A 6844-nucleotide genomic window follows, 5' to 3' on the forward strand; every position below is an offset into this window, starting at 1 on the left:
CTAAGAGCAAGGAAGGTTGAAACATATATTTTAATTGTGTTTCAGTTATAAGGAGAGGAAAATGAATTTAGTTGAGTAACTTTCACTAATATGAACATAAAAATGGAAGGGAGATGCACCAAAGAAGGTATTAAGGATCTATGAGTTCATTTTGGAGAATAAAGCTGAGCTTTCATTTATACACACATATACAGAGATATCCATTAAAGGGACAAAAATACAATGCCTGAGTTCAAGTGAGAAGTTTGCTTGGAGTTGTAGATTTGGAAATCATTGGGTGACTGAGTCATGAATTAGAGGAGTTTTTCTTTTTCTTTTTTTTTTTTAAGATTGTATTTATTCATTTGAGACACAGAGATAGAGAGAGAGCATGAGCAGGGAGAGAGGCAGAGGGAGAGGGAGAAGCAGGCTCCCCACTGAGCCAGGAGCCTGATGTGGGGCTTGATCCCAGGACCCTGGGATCATGACCTGAGCCGAAGGCAGACGCTTAACCATCTGAGCCACCCAGGCGCCCCTTTAGTGTAAACTAAAATTAGATGAAAAGAGAAAAACAAAAGATAGAAGAAAAAGCCAATAGTTAAAAGAGTGAAAAAATCTGTATAGTCAGAGAACTCTTAAATGGAAAGGAAAATCCAAGAAAAAGATAAGATGGCAGCCAAGAGACAAGAGAGTGGGCTTCAATCTCAAATACCATGGAGATATTAGGTCAGATTGAGATTGAAATGAACCTGCTTTTGGCAATAGTGAAACATATATTTGCATTTTGACAACTAAGTGTTAGTGGTGTTATGAAGGAAAGGACAGATTAAAAGTTTAATTATTAGACAAAGAAGACTGATTGTAGCGAGAGGGATGAGAAAAGGGCAAACACTTTTGTTTTTGATGTTGTAGTTAAAAATGAAGCATCCTAAGCAATTTTACACATTGAAAAAAAAAGAAATTACCAGGAATGAAAATGATTTAGATATAAGTACCAGGGTATGGAATCTCAAGTACAAGAAGAAGGATTATTTTTGTATAGGAAAATGGTCTTCTCTATCTTTAAATAGTTAGGAAAGATAGAAATCTGTATCTGTTAGTACTCTGAGATATAAATTGTCATGTTTTTAAACTTGGAGTGACTTAAATAGTTTGAATTTTATTTAAAAATTTGTTAGAATTAGATTTTGTAGTCATGCCATTTACCTATTTCATTCATTCTTTTTGTCAGTAATCTCAGTCAGTAGTCATGTATTAAATGCTTACACGTTAGTTATGAGCTAAGTTTTTCTAAGAGGACCAGAAGAAAGAAACAGCACAGAAAATACTTCAAATAAAATTATAGAGTTCAGTTATGAGAGATATATATTAAACGGTGATGTAGAAATTGATTTATAGAATGCTGACATTAATATGAGTTTGTTATATTTTCCATAATATTTTTATTATTTTTTAACATAGTATATATTTATAATGCTCACATAGGATTCAGTTTATTGAATTTTTCAGGCACCCCATATAGAGACTACTCTTATATTTATCCTGTTCATTCAAATCCAATTATACTCACAGTAGTAAAGATAGAAAAGTAGCTAATTGTTGGGTATGAAACTTAGAAGTTCCCACTTTTTATAGTTACCTGGGATAAACAACATAATGAGCTTGATTCTCCCCACTCCAGGGTGCACGGACTTAAACTTGGGGAGAAGAAAGGACTTTAAGAATCATAATAGGTTAGATACCTTCATGATCATCTTGTTTAAGCACATTTCTCAAAAGTTTGGGGTTTAGTGAAAGATCTTGGGGGAAAAATAGCTTCAGTCTGTTTCTGATATAAAATCAAGAAACAGAGACAGGATGGCTTCTTGGACACAGAGGGACCTTGGAAACGATACTTTGTCTCTGCCCCCCGCCCCCTGGTAGAATCTGATTGAGAAGAGAATTGGGCTTCTGAAGAAGCCAGTGTCAACAATAGCTTCCTAAAACTAAAATGATGGTAAACTGGTATGGGGTGCGTAATGATGATCACTATTAAACTGTATAATACGTTTCTAGCCTCTTATATTTTTTCTACCTTCCCCACATATGCTGAACTCCACTTTTTCTTCACATATATTAAAGAATGTTGTGGTCTTACGACTTCTAGGTGTTGGAGATTCTATGATTCAGCTTTTCACCCAAAATGAGAATTATATCTATAATATTCCTTCAACGAATGGCCAAACTGGACAACGGCCAATCACAGTTCTTCATTTTCCTGCATGTCCTCAGAAATACCATGGCAAAAGACTACACCAGTAGCTAAGAAAAACCTCTAAGACAGGAAAGAAGATTTAGCTTCTTTAAAATTATTTTAGAAACAAACACAAGTAGAACAAAATACATCTAGGGACCAAGTTTCCACCTGAGAGTTATGCTCACTAAAGGAGGCTAGATTTCTAGTCTCCTGGTAAATTTACTGCTCAAGTAACTTTTGAGTTCAGTATTGGTGGATTTCTAATATCCCAATCATTAACATAATCCTAAACTACAGTTTTAATTTTATCAAATCAGGCAACACTTTAGTTTGCACCTTTTGAAATCGAATTTAATAACAGGTAAGTGAATGAAAATATCCACCCTGGGCAAAAAAGGCAGAGTTCTTCCCTGTGACAGGAACCAATAGCCATGACGATGGAGTGCTTCTTTTAATTATGCTTAATTCTAAACTTCTAGCCAAAAAGTGGGATTACAGAGATTTAAGAATTCAGAAAAAATATATTTATTTCTGATTTACCTGAGAATTTTTTTTTTACTGAAATGTTCAGTATTAGGCAACATCAATATTTTAATTGACAGTTAAATATTAAACTTTCTTTTTACAAATAAAACAAATAACCTGTGAACAAACTGAGAAATACTTAGCTTAATATGTATTCAGAAGTTATGACTAATAGTAAAATAAGAAAACCTAAGGTATACAAGCAAAAAATTTTTTTAAAGATTTTATTTATTTGACAGAGAGCAGTAACACAAACAGGGGGAGTGGGAAAGGCAGAAGCAGGCCTCCCGCGGAGCAGGGAGCCCGATGTGGGGCTTGGTGACCTCGTGGCGCAACGGTAGCGCGTCTGACTCCCGATGTGGGGCTTGATCCCAGGACCCTGGGATCATGACCCAAGCCGAAGGCAGACGCTTGATGACTGAGCCACCCAGGTGCCCCTATACAAGCAAAATTATGCATATGGTCTCTATAATCCATTGATTTATATTCATAGTTAAAATATAACATGAATAAAATATTTACTTATAGATGTAGTTGTATATTTATGGGATGAAATGAAAGCAAATTTCCAGTGTCTACCAAAATATCTTCTCTAATAATTTTAGAACACATTACATTGGAAAATCTAGTGCAAAAACTTATAAGATGAAGGATACAACTTTTTACCCCCATGTTTACTTGCATTAAAAATGAGCAATTTAATAGGAACAGGAAAGTGATAGAAACATATTTTACTTATTAGCAGTTAGTATGTCAAGGAAATAAAACTGTCTGTGTTTAAAAATGACTGTGGAAAATGGGACAATTTGAAAAGGAAGATAATTCTTCTTTTTAGTTAATAAAGATCAATGTGTCAAGATAGTTACTAGATAGATACATGGAAAATGTATAAAGATATCCACTAGATAGATGCTTAGAAAATATACACACCCACATTTATATCTCACAACTTTTAAAAAAATTTCCATCATATTCCTCCCGCCTGCTAGACCGTTGTAAACACCTATACTCCTTAAAGCTTCTGTTTCATTTCTCCTTACCGTCCATTCTCTGTCCTCCTTCTTCAAGGTCTCCTCTACTCTCTCCCAACATCCGAACCTCGTCAGGGGTCAGTACTGGGCGCTCTTACAGAATCGGACAGCCCTCTCCTCACTCATAGTTTAGCTTTAAAATGTGACATTTGTTATGCTTGTGGAAGTCAAGTACCAGGATTCACTATTTATAAAGTAGCAAATGATAAAAGGCTCTGCAGGGAAGTTGTAAAGAGGAGGGTATAACCAGCATAATATTTGACAGAACCAGGCAGGAGAAAAGGCACTAAGATGGTGAAGTTTCAAGGCAGTTGAGTTTTGCAAGGCATTCCAAAGAAAAAATGTAATAAATTCAAAGGGTTTTTAAGTTGTTTCAAAAATAAAAAAATAAAAAAAAAAGGTGGGATAGGTATGCTTCCTGGAGCTAATGATTGAATGTTGATACGTGATAACATGGCAAAACCACTCAACTCTATTTTACTTGTCTTCTCTGTCACTGTGAATGATGAGGTATGAACTAAAAAGGATAGAATGAATGTTTAGAGGGATTTCAGTTCAAAGTGGGTAAAAGATTCTAATAGTCACTCTGAATAGTTCAGCTTATCTGGCTCAGATGAAATATATCCCAAACAATGAAGGAATTTGCCCATGAGACAAACAAACCACTGTAACCGATCTTTGGCATTTTTAAAGAGAAGAAAAGGTGCTAAAATATTAGCGAATGTTTCTCAAACTAATAATAGTAATAACAACAACATAGAGAGTAAGAGGAGAGGAAAAGCCATAAGCTGCCTAGTGATTGACTAGGGGGCTAAATGTTGATCTCAGACCAAATCCAGGACCACTTTTTAAAGAGTGGCTTATGAGAAGTAACAACTGTTCAACACCAGCATGGATTCACTGAAAACAAAACATGGCAAAATGTTTGGTGATCTCCTTTCAGGGCAATGAATGCTTCTTGATTGGCTCTACGTGGCAAAAATAAGGTTCTTTTCTTCTTTAATTTCTCCTTTTGGCAGTCTAGCAAGGCTAAAGATCAGCATAAATCTGTCAGTACAGTGTACCTCAATTTCAGGGAAGCATCTTTCATGAATTTGCTTGATGTCCTGGAATAAAGAATGAAACATGAATCGTGGCATGATAAGGATAGTGAATCAATCTAGTTATTAGATAAGAAATAGAGATTCAGATATAGCTATAACTAACCAAACCAGGCTCTGGCTAGTCTTTTACCATTTTAAACAGGTAAAGCTGGTAGGAAGAGGACAAGCCACCATCATGAATGGAAAGCAGTGGGGCAGAGTCTAGAGAAGCAGAAAGAACAAGGTACCCACGATAGATGCAACGTTGCCATCAAGGCAGAGTGAGTACTCAGACACAGAGCTGAGCTGGTGTAGAGAGGATAAGCATAGCGTGAACAGAGAATAAGGTTGGTCTTCTACTTGTCCAGAAAACGCCATATCCCAGATCTAGTGTCGTGTGTGTGTGTGTGTGTGTGTGTGTGTGTGTGTGTGTGTGTGTGTGTTTGATGAGGCACAGGAGTGTCTTAAAGGTCTGAGCTTCTTAGAACACATAATTTCAAAGAAAATCCAGGTAACAAGTCATGGTGTCTAAAGACTACTAAAACCTTTCATAATATATATATTTAAAAAAACTGTCAATGCTGTCTTGGTAAGTGAGACTTCCAGAATCAGAATTGGGGATTACAAATAATGGTAGGTATTTGGGATTTAGGAAGCAGCAAAATTTCATTTAATTTGCATAGGAATGTAGCTATTTGGTTGAAAACATGGTTATCCATTATGGAGAGGGATACTGGTAAGAACCAAGAGGACTTTACTATTACCAAATAAATAATGATGGTAAGAAAGAAAGAAAGAAGAAAGGAAGGAAAAAAAAAGAAGGAAAGAAGGAAAAGAAAGAAAGGAAGGAAGAAGAAAGAAAGAAAGAAAAGAAAGAAAGAAGGGAAGGAAGGAAGGAAGGAAGGAAGGAAGGAAGGAAGGAAGGAAGGAAGGAAGGAAGGAAGGAAGGAAGGAAGGAAGGAAAAGAAAAGAAAAGAAAAGAAAGAAAAGAAAAAAGAAAAGAAAAGAAAAGAAAAGAAAAGAAAAAATAATTGGTAGCAGCAGCTTAATAGTATTACTGCTAACAGTAACCTGGGTTTCCAGTCAGGACTTTGTATTCAGCGAAGAGTAGTAGGAATATTAATCAAAGTAACTACTAAAGAAATGACTCTAGTCAGAAACCTAGTTCTTTAGACTGGACCAACATGAAGACAAAATGCAATAGAGTTTTTTAATTTGGTACCATCTAGGGATCTGGCTCTCATTCTTATGTGTTAACTCTGAAGCCAGGAAGAGACATAAGCAGGTAATGTGGACCAAGTAGCTAAGAACTGAGTTATGCTCCCTGCGCTTGTAAGTTCACTTGATTTTATATTCAAGTAGATAAGAAGGAACTGGGAGGAGAACATGGTTATACATGTTGCTTCTATTGTTTCTCTTATTTTTGTTTCAGATACTGGGGAGGGCCTGAAGTTACAGGTGAAGAACATCAATAGTTGTAATTGCAATGAAACTAGGAGGGCTTAGGTAGATGTAGAAAAGATGGATTCCAGATCTTCCACTTTTTTCTGTTTTGCGGGGACTCACTCTCATGACCCTGAGATCATGATATGAGCCAAAATCAAGAGTCAGATGCTTAACCAGCTGACCCACCCAGGTGCCCCAGATCTACCACTTAATGAACTGTGTGACTTTGGGCAAGTTAAAACTATTTTCAGTTGTTCATCCTTGAATGTAAAAAAAAAAAAAAAAAAGGAACACCAGTATTTATTTCACTTTATGATAAATGAGGTCATGTGTATTAAAGGACTTAGCCCAGGGATATCATTTCTTCAGATGGCAAGCTACATGAAGGCAAAGACCACATGCATTTTTTTAGTGGTACATCGTGTCTAGTACATGGTAGATACCAAATGAGTATTTGTGAAATTAAGGAGCTCTCTTCAAAGTTTCTGAACAAATATTTGCATGAAATTAGAGAATATTTGTTTAAATGTAAAGATGACACATAA

At 35.9% G+C, this 6844-nt stretch overlaps 1 pseudogene; it reads right to left on the bottom strand.

The window, feature by feature from the left end:
- LOC118356842 overlaps nt 1-3832 on the bottom strand; it is a 28242-nt pseudogene extending 24410 nt beyond the window's left edge.
- Between the last annotated feature and the right edge of the window lie 3012 nt (nt 3833-6844).

This window comes from Zalophus californianus, chromosome 3 (assembly GCF_009762305.2).
Source record: "Zalophus californianus isolate mZalCal1 chromosome 3, mZalCal1.pri.v2, whole genome shotgun sequence".
In the NCBI taxonomy this organism is placed as follows: Eukaryota; Metazoa; Chordata; class Mammalia; order Carnivora; family Otariidae; genus Zalophus; species Zalophus californianus.